Raw genomic sequence first — 13,595 nt, forward strand, 5'->3', positions numbered from 1 at the left:
CTCCCCTGTGCTAGCTACCATCCCTTACTCACCCCTCCAAAGCTTCTAGAAACTCCTCTTAAAGCTGAGCTCGGTTCACCTCTCCAATTCAGAGAGCACAGTGTCCTTGGAAAAAAGAATGGAAGCAACCTCATTGAACTTGCTTTCCAAGGGACAACCCAGAGTTCAGCCCCCAATGTCGAGTCTGGCTACCTGCGAATACCGGGTATGAACACAGGGAAAGCATGAACCACCTTGACAATGATCTGTAACTGTCATCAAACACACACACAAGCCCGTTTATGACATTTACTGGGGGCGGGCCTTATCTCTAACAGACACTGGCAAGGAGGGCCTCAGGTCATCGCTCTGCAAAGAATGGAAGATAACAGAATAAATGTGGGCAAAGCTACTACTCCGGGTCTGGGAGTTCATATGGAAAATTCGATCCACCTGCTTTTACGTTTAGAATTGGGGCCATAAGCATTTACCTAGTAAACACAGCCAAGTCCGAACATGGAAACCGTGGTTTCCATTAGTGTCAGGAGAGACTGACACTTCCCATCAAGGCACAGCAGGAAAGATAAACAGGAAATCACTGAGCCCGCTAGAAAAGCCATCAGGGAGACCAGAGAGGAGGAAAAGGGGAAAAAGACAGCCCCATGGGACGCCAGAGGAAACAATCAAGTCATCAGACAGAGGTGACATTCTGGTGCAACAGGATCAGATCTCTGGAGCAAAGAAAATGGCGGGATGGCTTGAGTCCTGGGGATCTGGGCTGCACACTTGGACATTTGTGTCTCAGAGGAGGAAAAGAAACTTCATGATGGTATCAGCACCGATAGGCAGTCACCTTTTCTGACAGCACAAGAACAAGAAATACAAAGGAATCTACTCCCTGCCCTTATGTCATCCGAGCCCCCATGGCATTGGCCTCATCAGTGGTTGTGATCTCATCGGTGAAAGGTTTCTAATGGAGCACAGATGTTAGGAGCCCATGCAGACCCCAGATCCCACTCTCCCACCTGCAGAAAGAGGCAAAGATCGTCTCTCACACTTGTGGACTGACTATCACACACAGCAGGTGGATTTGGGGCAAGTGTGTGGCCTGGCAGTGAGGACGCCTCTGTCCCACCTCAGAGGGACTCCAGCTTCCTACCAAAGCAGGCAATGGTGAAGATTCAAGTCACTGAGTTTCTGCCACACATGTGGGAGAGGTGCGTTCCATTGTAGGCACTGGGGAGTGAGCCATGAAGTGGGAGAATTTCTCTCTCCTTCTCAAATAATGCTGAATTGTTTGATTTAGTTGAACAGCTTATACATCACTAAACGTTATTCATATCCAGTTTTCTGCAACAAGAAGCAAAGGCTTAAGGCTTTGGTCATGGTTATTCTCAACATCTGGTCAAATACTTGGGAAAATGCCCAGCCCACTCAGCTGCCTTCGGCTTCCTGCCGGGAGCTGTGATGCCATCAGGATTAGCAACGCTAACAGGATTCTTAACAAGAGATGGCTTGACGAGAGCCTCATCATCCAGCCTCTTCTATGTCTTATGTGGTACCTAATGCCCGGACTGTTTTCTTATAAGATTGTGTCTGCTTCTTCAAACTGAAAAATTCAAATTGTCACCCTCATTCTCCAAGTGTTCATAAATAACTTTTTGTTGAGGAAATCAGGTTGATTAAAGAGTCTTTTTTTCTTCTAACATACCCTTGTCTACACTTGTTCCCAGCCAAAGAGACATTCATTTGGCAAAGTCACATGCTTTAAAGAAAACAGGAAAGATTACACTGCAATTGGGCTCTGCTCATTTCCCAGGAAAAAGGAAAACGATGGGTAGCTCAGAACTCAGAGACACGATCTTCAGTCCTTCTCACCGTCCTCACTGGGCTCCCCTTACCTCCTGTCCCTTAAAGTCCTTTGTCCTATTTCTGTGCCCACACCTTCTTCCCATCAAGCACCCTTCATTACTATTGCCAGAAAAATGTTTGCAAAACACAAGTTTCCTCAGTCTGCTGCATTCCTCAGGAGGCTTCAAGGGTGCATTGTTGACTGCAGGATCAAGCTTCTGTGTCCTGAGTGTAGGAGTCCAGGCGCCCTGAAGCCCAGCAGCAGTCAACTCCATGCCCCCGTCCATCCTGTAAGTCCATCCCTCCAGCCCACAGACAAGCTTCACTAACAGTCACCTCACCGTGCTGTTCATCCCCAGCCGCGGTCTCCTGTTCACCCCATTTTCTCATCCATGGTCCTCAGAGCTCTGCACCTGTCAGCTTCACTTCTTCTAATATGCAAATATAGATTCACTTTCTTTAAAACCACCTGCAAGGTCCTCTGAACTGACACTTGTTTTCCATTGTACCACCTTAGACTAAGAGATAAATATGTAAGTCAGAAATGTGTGAATGAATGAAGTAGGATGATCAATAAACCATCAAAGCTTCTTAACCAACAAGAGTGGGAGAACTCAAAAGTTGGGAATTGCAGAACTAATGTTAATCCCTCCAGAGCCAAGGCAGTAAAAAGGTGAGCTTAACTGGCATTGCACATTTTGTTCATGTGAGTGGAAAGGTGGCGGTTCATCCTTAGCCCTCCAGAGACCCAGCGGAAGGAGCCTGCTTTCTCCTCCCCCACCTCCACCTTGCTCTGTGGTCACCTTTGGCCCACTTTGCTCAGGGCCCGGAACCTGGGAGGGGTTTATAAACACTCCATCCAGCCCTGGTCTGGGGCCAAAGCCCAACCAAGATGAGACCAAGATGTTCTGTGCCCAGAGCTTGGGGCTTTCCACAACAGGGCAGGCCCCAGTACCAGGCACCACCCCAACATGGCGAGATGCCGGGCAGCAACAAGACAGTCAGGGAAAACAGTGGGGACCAAGAACAAGACAAAGACGGGTGACAGCGGAGAGTGGAGATGTGCAAGCATTCCTCCTTGAGTTTGATAGGCTCAGGAATCTCCCGCTTGGAGACGGACTCTGCCTGGCTCCTGGTACATCCCTTGGGCTCACTGGGGGCTCCTGGCCACCCGAAGGTGCTAGATCCCAAGCTTACTTAAGGCACTCTCTGGTAGAAAACCATGAGAGAAAGGAAGCTTTCAACTCCCCACTCCATCTTGCTGATGAGAACCAGGATGGAAGCAATATCCCTGTCCTCCCTGCATCAACATGTCGCGATGCTGGACCAGCCTTCGTGTTAGCAACCCTGAAACTGGCAGGGTGGAAGAGATTTCCAAAATGATCATACCAAGAAAATCAGAATGACCAGGGTTTCACTAACATGAGCTAGCCTGCCTGGCAAACCCAAGGGAGGGAGAGAAGGCTAACTCCAGTTCTCGACTGAAGCTAAGTTGAAGTCACTGAGTTCGCAAGAGACAAACACCCCATAAAACAGCACTCTGGCTCCCTGTTTATAGGGGAGTGGCCACTCCTGTTTCCTCCCAACAGGCCTGGAAATTAGATGGTCCTGAGACAGCAAAAAGGAAGACACTTGCCATAACAGATGATCAAAGTATCTGGCTGACTGTCGGTGGAAGCTCTCCAGGCTCTGTTTACCAGCTCCCTGCCTCTCTTCCTGTTCAGCATAGGACAACAAAGTGGGATCCTGGAGTCTATTTCAGAAAGCCCTGTACTCGTTGTGGGATTAACATCAGGCACAGCCTGACCCACAAAAACAATTGGCTTGCTAGATTAAGATGGATGTCAACATTCAGGCACCCGGTGATGGAGAGAAAAACACGGGCTTCTTACACATTTTCAATTAATTGCCACCCCACCTCCTTCCAAAAAGAGAAATCTTTCAAAGTTATAATTGGGTATTTACAAGAGTATTATCCATGTCATTAAAAAAGACACCTTACCTATGCAAAAATAACCCTAGGAGGTAACAGGAGAGAGAAGTTCTCTGAGATTTAGGTGCTACTTTTGTTTTCATGTGCGCCAGAGGCGGGGCTTCTCCTGGCTGGGGAATGGAGGCAGCCTCATCCAGGGGAAGCGGTGTGGTCCACGTGTCTAAGAGGAAGGTGAGGGGGTGACCAAAGATGAAGAGAACCACAGAACAAAGGCATGGAGAGGCATCTCCACGAGGCTGATGGTGGCTGTGCTCGAACCAGTCACTACAGGCCTCAAGCAGGTACACAGAAGTTGGGATGTATCCGACCAACAATACTGGGAGTGATCTGTGCAGTTACAGGATCCATGCCAGGTGGGCTGGTTGTTGGGACGTTTCCCAGGTGGACGGCAGGAAAAGGTTGACCAGATAGGAAAGCAAGGGGAAAGACCAGAAAGCACAACTTTCAATACTGGAGAAAGGAGATGCTGGCTTCCGAGCGTGAAGGAGAAGCAGCTAACAAGGCCATGCTGAGCTGAAAGACTGGAATAAGCCAAAAGACCCTTGAGGGCGATTGCAGTGGGCAGTATTGGTTCAAAGTGGTCCAGCAAAAATATTTTTGCAGATCAGGAAACTAAAAAAGCAAACGCACAACAACTGGAGCTCTGGAAGACGGACCTTGCTCACGGAAGGGCGCAGTGCCCACTTGAAGCTGTGGGTCCAGAGTGGCATCCTCAGTTTAAAGTGCAAGAGGTGTGCTTAGGCACAGATAACTCAGTAAAGAACCGCTCTCAAATTCACAGGAGGAGAAACACCAGCGACATGGATAATGCAACTTCACAAAGTCTAGAAAGGCGAATTAAGAGGGAAGTTCACGGGACAAGGATGGAGCCCGGTGACCAAGGCAACAGAGTCCAGCCTTTAGGTTGGCCCAGCTCTGGCTCCTGGCCCCCGCCACCTGCTGACGAAGACCCTGGGGGCTGTGGTGATGGCTCACATGACTGGGAACCTTGGTTATGTTCCAGGCTCCCAGCGCCCGCACTGGCCCAGTTCTGATGATTGCACCCAGGTGAGGAGTGAATCAGAGATGCAAGCTTTCTCAACTCTCCCTTCAAAAAAAAAACACATACGTACACATATATATGTATGTATACACACACATATGAAAGATAAGCTTACTGAGGCACAAAAAGTTGTGAACGTCACAAACTTCACAATATGCATTTTCCTTGATCTTTGGAAAGTCCCCTTGCTTACCCTCTAAAATCTTCAATCTCATTAACAACAAAGAAAAACAAATGAAGAGAGGCATTCTGTTATGTATCAGTTTTTTAAAAGTGCTATGTTTTTAATGTTTTAATTTATCTGTGTTCATTTATGAACAAAGCAAAATAAAAGAAAACCAAGCTCTCCCTCCCCGGCTCACTCCTGAAATGTCTAACAGGCAAGGCTGAGCCAGGAGCCGGGAACCAAACCCAGGTTTCACACGGAGGGCGGGGACGGAACCATCACCTGTCACCTCCCGGAGTGTATGTCCCAAGGACGCTGGGCACAGCAGCAGAACCAGGGCTTGGATCCAAACCCAGCCCCCAGTCTGAGGCACAAGCTTCCGAGCAGCATCTTTAACCACAGACCAAATATCTGTACCATCACATATTTTGCAAACAGTTTTAAAAAAATACTCAAGTTACAGTGCTGGCGCTATGGCTTGACCAGTAAAGTTGCCACCTGCCAGCATCCCCTATCAGTACCGGTTTGAATCCTGGCTGCTGCATTTCCAGTCCAGCCCCCTGTTAACGCAACTAGAAGATGGTCCAAATTGTTGGTCTCATTTACTCACGTGGGAAACCCAGATGAAGTTCCTGACTCCTAGCTTCAGAGCAGCCCAACAACTGGACATTTCAGCCTTTTAGGGAGGGAACCAATAGATGGAAGATCTCTCTCAACTCTTTCAAAAATATAAAATTAATCTATTTTTTTTAAATACTCAGGTTGGGCCCAGCATAATCGCTCAGTGGTTAAATCCTCGTCTTGCAAGTGCCAGCATCTGATATGGGCACTGGTTCATGTTCCAGCTGCTCTACTTCCCATCCAACTTCTTGTTTGAGGCCTGGGAAAGTAGTTGAGGACCCTGCACCCATGTGGGAAACCCAAAGGAAGTTCCTGGCTCCTGGCTTCGAATCGGCTCAATTCCAGCCATTGCAGCCATTTGTGGAGTGAACCAGCAGATAGAGTATTTTTCTCTCTGCCTCTCATTCTCTCTGTATATCTGTCTTTCCAATAAAAATAAACTGCTCATACTCTGACTCAATAATTCAAATGCTAGGAATGAGAAGGAACTAATCACTGATATTGTGAATACTGAGTTTGTTTCTAATAAAAATTGGAAGTAGCCCAAATAGACTTTAATTGGGATTTCTCAACTAATTTTTACATACGTTGAGGAACTATGTAGTCATATAAAATTAACAAATAAGGAACAAATTTTTTGAAATCTCTGCAGACATTATGTAGTCATTTAATGAAAAAAATTAATGAAGGTGGCAAGGCTCAGGCCAGGTGGCCTGGACCCTCATCCAGCCACGGGCTGGGAGCCAGGTGGGTTGGTTTGTCCCTGGCCAGGGCTTGGATCGGGAAGATCGGACCCATCGGCTCACCATGTGTTCAGAGCCAGGAGGATCTGTTTGTCCCGGGGCAGGGCTTGGGTCTGAAGGCCTGAGCTGATCAACCTCCCAAGTGCTTAGAGCCAGAATACCGTCTATCAGGGGACTGGCTAGCCCCAGCAGTGAGTTCCCTGGTGGCAGGGCTTGGGCCAGGTAATCCAAGGGCTTCGTCCCATGCCATTGGCACCAGGCCACCCAGTGGCAGATCTGAGAACCAGGATGGGATGCAGGACAGACTGGGTCTGACTGTATCATCAGCCAGTTCACATTAGGGCCAGGACAGAGAGCTGACTGCACCAGTTTGGGTGGCAGCTCCAACCAGCACAAGGTAGAATGGGGAATGGCGGCAGACCTGGCCAAGCCAGGCTACAGCACCCACCAGCAAATGCCAAGGTGAGACAGGCCACGCCAGACTTAGCTGCAGCACCCACCAGTACACAGACCAGGATGGGGGGTGTGAGCCTGGTAGAGGAGTAGTGAGATTTCCACTGCCAGGCCACCACTTGTGCTGGTGAGCATGAGAGCTGGGACTGGGGGCAGACCAGGTTGGGCAGGGCTATAACACCTATTGACCTACATGTGAACTGGGTTAGGAGGCAAGCCAGGCTGGGTTAACCAATTGTATCCACTGGTACAGGCATGAGTCAGAATAAGGGCGGGCAGGTTGGGCTTTGCCACAACATCAGGTGGCAAGTGCTGGTGGTAAGTCCTGTGGAATTAGCCCACTGAACCAACTGGAGAGTGGGAGATCTGGGGCAGGGAATGGGTACATCAGGGAGGTTGTGGGCTCCTCTATAATGGGGCTACAATTCCCACTGGTGAGCATGAGAGCCAAGACCACGGACAGGCCTGCTAGACAGGCGGTATCACCTACTGGCTTGAGTGTGGGCTTGTGGGTGGAGTCAGTTGAACTGAGTCAAGCTTCAATGCCCAGTGATATATACAAGATCTCAATGGGATGTGGGGCAGACCAGACCAGTCCAGTACACACACTGGGAGGCAGAGGAACCAGAGCTGGGAGGCCGGCCCAGTGGGCGGTCACTCTGACTGGGCTGTGGCTTGCTCTGTGGTACATGAGGGCTGAGTATGTGTTGGGCAGGGCTGGGCTGGGCCGCAGCACCCATTGGTTTGCTGAGGATGGAGGGTAGAACAAATGGATCAACTACCCCAATGAAGCTTGATAGCAAATTTCTGGGCCAATGAAGACTCAGAAGCAGACTATGACAGCCAATCACCTCAGGAGGATTTCCTCATCCCTGGAGCAGCGGTACCAGCAGCATCTCAGAACTAGCGAAACACATGAACAAAACCCACATCCCCTGGTAATGTGCAGCTGGGAGGCTGGGCGTGGCTTCTCTTGTATCCCCTCCCACCCCCCCATATACAGGAAGAAGAAGAAAATGTGTAAACAATGGTCTCCATAAATGATGCCGTCTGAGTACATTACAATTCACTACGCCTACCTCTGCAGGGTGGACTAACAAGTGGTGATGATTCCTTTCGGTAAACCTTTCACACAAGCATTTCTTATCATAACAAGAAAATGAGACAGAGTCAACAAATGGGCCTCAGTATAATTACTGTCACAGATTGGTTTTTTTTTTTTAAGATTTATTTGTTTTTATTGGAAAGTGAGATTTACAGAGAGAAGGAGAGACAAAGAGAAAAATCTTCCTTCAGTTGGTTCACTCACCAAGTGGCTGCAATAGCCAGAGCTGAGTTGATCCAAAGCCAGGAGCTTCCTCAGGGTCTCCTAAGTGGGTGCAGGGCCCTCCTCTACTGCTTTCCCAGGCCACAAGCAGGGAGCTGGATGGGAAGTGGAGCAGCTGGGACATGCACCGGTGCCCATATGGGATCCTTGTGCATGCTTAGCCACTAGGCTGTGCCACCAAGCCCCTGTCACTGATTTTTAATGAGCACCTTCTAAGGCCCAGACACCGACCCAGGAGATGGGACAGCAGATAACATCCCACCTTCATGAAGATTCCATTCCCCTTAGTCAGTTCAAGAATGTATAAGAAATAGACCAGGACTCCTTCCACTGCAAAGGACAACCTCTGCTGCAACTGGCTTTAGTGAGACCGAAATCTTAGGAATCCCTTAAACCAAAGTTCCCAGGGCAACCAGCCACACACTAGGTTGCACCTGCTAGAACCCTCAGAACTTTCTAGGCTTTAACATTTTAGTTTGCCTTGCTTTGTGTCTCATCCATCTTCAGTCAAATTCTTGGATTCATGCCAAGGCAGCTGCCAATAGCCCCAGTTTTGTGTCCAACCTCCCCAGCAACTTCAACTCACCAAGACTCCCATCTTTTCACTGGTTCCAAGAAGAAGGAGATGGGGTCACAGGTCAGTGCTGGACTGCTGTCCTCCTGTGAGGCATGGGGTGCTCTGACCAAGACCACGGCTCCAATTCAAGGTCAGATGGCTTCCCATGAACACAGACTGAGAGGGGAGGAGAGACCTCCCCACAAAGAAAGTCACGAGGGCTCTTACTGAAAGGACGGGCAGTGGATGCTGAGACTGGCCCTGGTCTGAGAGCAGAGCATGGAGGAACACGGGAGTCCTGGCATCATCCAAAAGGCAAGCTGCTCTTGCCTCTGTTGGATCCGAGCAGAGGAGCTGAGCCTGAGCAGGCCAGTTGGCACGTAGATTCACATCTGTCTAATCACAGCCCGGAAACATGCCACGTGACTCCTGACCTCACACACATGGCAGGTGGACAGAGAACTGGCCAAGTTAGAAACTGGCTGCTTCACAGTGGACATGAAGCAACCCAAACCACACACAAGGGGACATGAAGTCCTTGCCACCACTAAGCCATGCACCCAAGCCTGGAACATCCACCCCCAAGGGTCCACTGGGCCTGGAGGGTCCTCTATTCCTTACAACTCCAGCTGACAATCACCACTTAGGGTTTATTTAAGATTTTCCTGCAAATACAGCCTATGTAAAACTTGAGCATGCCAGCTCATAAGCACCTCCTCTTTGTGCTGGCTACAGATCAAACAGTGTCTATCTGTAGCAACAACTGGGTAATTAGCAACAGATGGTTCCCGCTGATCCCCAAGGCTCATTTCAAGTAAGTTCTTCATTATTAATTATTTTGCACAAGGATTTGACTATTTCAAAGTTCACAGTTCTAATAAGCCATGCTTGCCAAATACATACACGGTGGAACATCAGCCACACTGAGTTGAGTTCCTTCCACCCTCTGCTCACCTCATCTCTCCTCCCTAGGACTTTGTTCCCAGTCCCATGCACACTTACACTTACACTCATCTCAGACCCACACCAGCAACTGCCAGGGATCACCTGGAGCACTGTGCTGAGCACTCAGGCTGGGAGAGCAGCTGTGATCAACTAATGATGCCTGCCATGAGCACAAGGACCAACTGTGGGATAATATCCTCCTATATCCCTAGACCCATTCTGGATTCAGTCCTCAATCCCAGCCCTGAGAACTCAAGGTCCAGTCTCTCCTCCAGGCCAGCAGAGGCCAGACAACTGGACCCAAGCTGCACCCAACTGGCATCACCAGGGTCTGACCAGGGACGGGAAAGGGGGCGGGCAGGACCAGCTGGGGGCTGCAAAGCTCATTGTTAAAGGCCCAGAGGAGAGTGAGGCTAGCCAGGCAGCCCTGTTATCAACCCAAAGGGAACAGGCAAAGAGGGAAAATCCAGAGTCAAGGAAGCAGGAAGGAACCAGGGAAACCAGAGCGAAACAATAGGGTTCAAAGCAAAGAATGGGAGGCAGGACCTGGCGGAAATCCCAGAGCCACCAAGTCCACGACGCAGCTGCTTATGGGGGTCTCCGACCAGGGGCGCAGGTGGAAAGGAAGCTATTAGGGGCAGTAACATGGACTCATTCACTCACCGTCCAATCAGAGCTAGCATGGGGCCAGTTCCACTTCGCACCCTCATCCTAATCACTGCATCTTGATCTTCCCAAAACCCAGCCCCTCCTTGGAGTCAAGAGCCAGAGTGGGACGCAGGTCTTGTTCCCGGTGTCCCAGTCGCACCTTGCTCTTGCCAACCCTCATCCTTCCCTTCGGAGAAGCAGGAATTCGATGAGGCCCTGTCCCACAGCTGGAATCTGCTAGAAGCCAGCAACCGCACTGGGCTTAACAGCACACTTAGCTTCATTCATTGGTTCTTCAGTGTTGGTGATGTGAATGTCTGCAGGGAACTTTCAGTCTAGCGGGGAAGCAGACGTTAATCAAAGAGCCCCACGCAGAAATTGAAGATATAACCAGGATGAACTCTAGAAAAGGCAAATGAGTTTCTGATGCATTTAACCTAACTAACCCAGTTGCTCCTGAAGGGACGCAAACTGAACCCCTTGCTGGGCCGCTCACTCCACAGGTACTGACGGGCACTTGCGCCATGCCACATACCACTCTGGCTGCTGGGAAACTGACAATAAGTAAAACGACATTTCAGATTCCACAGCACTCTCAGGAGAGAAGGGGAAGAAGATGAAAACCATGAAACAAAGCGGGATCACCAGGAAGGGTACAGGGCTGCTCAAAGGAAAAGAAAGCAGGGCTACAGGCAGGTTCTGGGGTGTTCCGGGAACACCTGTGAGGGAGCAGCTGGCTCTGGGGATTCCCAGGGAGGAGATTTAGACGCAGAGGGGGCACCAGATAGAAAGGGACTGAAGCAGGGCAAGAGACGGCCAGCGGGACCTAAGCCCAGGGTCAAAGCCACAACCTAGCGCTTGCTGCAAACACAAACATGTGTTCACAAAGCCAGCAGAGCTGTGACGCACATGGTGCGTGCACGCCTGTGCGTGTTGGCTTGGGCGTGACCCTCACAGGCAGTTCTAGCTAATGAACGTGGGCCCTAGTGGGGTCTCCCAGACGCCTAGTCCAACTCTGAAGCAGGCCCCCTGATAACATTGTTTTGTCACTTTTCACTCCCACCAGCTCCAGGACAGATAAATGGTTTCCTGACAAATGGCCCCGTTTTCCAGGGCCAGGAGCTCCTAAGCAAAGCGACGTGAGCCTTGGGACATTACTGCAAGGGGCCCATTTTTTCCTGGAAACTTGCAATTTTACTCCAATGCCATCAGCAGTTCCCAAGATTCTCACAATGGATTCAGGAGTGTGAGTCTTCACCATTTGCACCAGGAAATTCCTAAACACAAGAAATGACAGAAATTTAAGGCCAGAAAAGAAAAGAGAGAGAGAGAGAAAGACTTGTGTTTTGCCTGTGTGACTGGCGCAGCCTCCCACCCAGGTAGAATCCTTCCCTTGGATGCCAGGACAAGAGTTGAAGAGTGCCACCTCCCACTTCACACCCATCTGGAAGCTCAACGTGTTTGGAAATGAGGATTTCACACACAGAATTACCAAAATGGGGTTATGTGAGATCAGGGCGGGCCCCAAATCCAAGAGAAAAGAGGAAGATGTGAGCCCAGGACACAAACACACCAACGCACGGGGAGGACCATGAGGCCATGCAGCAGGGACTGGAGTGACACAGCCCAGAGCCAAGGGCTGACGAGGGCTCATGGCCACCCTCAGGAGTGGGAAGCGGAGGGAGAATTCTCCCCTCAGGCTTTCAGAAGGGCCACAGCCTGCTAACACCTGCACTTCAGACTTTTCTCCTAGAGAGAAGGAACACACTTCAGTGGTCTTCAACCTTCTTTCTACCAGCAGCAGCCACCGGGCAGGGCGGCCCCAGGAATCCAGGAGAGCAGTCATGCTCACCTGCCTCTGGGTACCACAAGAAGGAAGGGACAACCCAGGGAGCCAGTCGGCGAACGGGCCTCAGCCGTGCCTGCACCGGCCAAGCAGAAAAGCCGTGGATCTGACACTAACGACAACTGTGTCCTGGTTGAAACCAGACAGCCAGGGTTGGACCCTGGCTCCCATGCTTTCCTGATCAGAATTATTAAAGCCCACTGGGCCACTGATTTTCTTGTTTGATTCTCTATAAACCTGTCTTATTTACAAGACAGAGAAACTAAGACCAAGACACAGACACAGGAAGATGTTCCATCGGCTGGTTCACGGCCCAAGTGCCCAGCTGAAGAGGAAGGAGCCTGGAAGATGGTCTCCCCCAGTACTTGAGCCATCACCCTGTGCCTCCCGGGATGTCCTTTAACAAATACCTGGAATTATGGGGGACTTCCAAGGAACTTAGTGAGTGCTTGGCCCACTGTGAGCCCCAGAAAAGAGGGGTGATGCTTCTGTTGCCGTATTTACCAGTCCCGTTCTTATTATGCCTCTGCCTTCAGAAAAACTTCCTGTCTGGAATGAGGAAAGAGTGGTTTTACCCAAATGTGGGCTTTTTAGAATCTGCCCAATACCCAGCGACTTCTGAGTGGGAGCAGTGCACACCGTCAGCCACCAATTCAGACAGAGCGTCCTGCTATGCCTTAGCAAGTTCAAATCCCCCAGAAGCCTGCTTTGGAATCACTTTCTGCCTGTGCCAAAGAAGGCTTTCCAAGAAATGGGCTTCGAAAACCATAGCCTTCTCAGCAGCTTGTTATCTGCAGCCGGGCCCTTAGCAGATGCTCCTTCACGCACACCGCGTCAGACTTGCAGACCAGGCTAACAGACCAGGCTTGCGTAACACAGATGGAGGCTGAGGTGCGCAGAGCGTCCACCCAACTCCAAATTCAAGCCTGAGACCAAAGCACTGATGGGAAGAAAGGAGCACAGCTGAGGCCCATTCCCCGACTGGCTCCCTGGGTTGCCCCTTCCAGGTGCATGAAGGGAGTGAGCGTGTCGAGCCCCAGGAATTTCATTCTAATGGTTTCACAATGGCCTAAACTCAAGGTCAGTGCAGGGACACAGCCTGCAGCCATGTTGGACATTTCCGGCCTGCCCTGCTTCCAAGCTTGCAGCATGGTGGAACTTGTGGTTTGTGACGCACAGAAGCAAGGGGACTGACATGGGCAGTGCACAGAATGAGTGTAGGCCAGCCATGCATGTAAAAAGGATTGGGATGGTGCAGACCCAGCAGACTGTCCCACGGGCCAGGTCACATGTCACAGGTTCTGCCAGGACTTATGCATGAGTTAGTGGAGTAGTCACTCTGTGAGCCATGCTGGGTAGCAGGAGGGCAATGCCATCAAGTCCAGTTCTTGGGGCCAGTGTGGTGGCTAATCCTTCACCTACAAG

Source organism: Ochotona curzoniae, unplaced genomic scaffold, assembly GCF_017591425.1.
Source record: "Ochotona curzoniae isolate NIBS_2020 unplaced genomic scaffold, NIBS_Ocur_1.0 scaffold_4506, whole genome shotgun sequence".
In the NCBI taxonomy this organism is placed as follows: Eukaryota; Metazoa; Chordata; class Mammalia; order Lagomorpha; family Ochotonidae; genus Ochotona; species Ochotona curzoniae.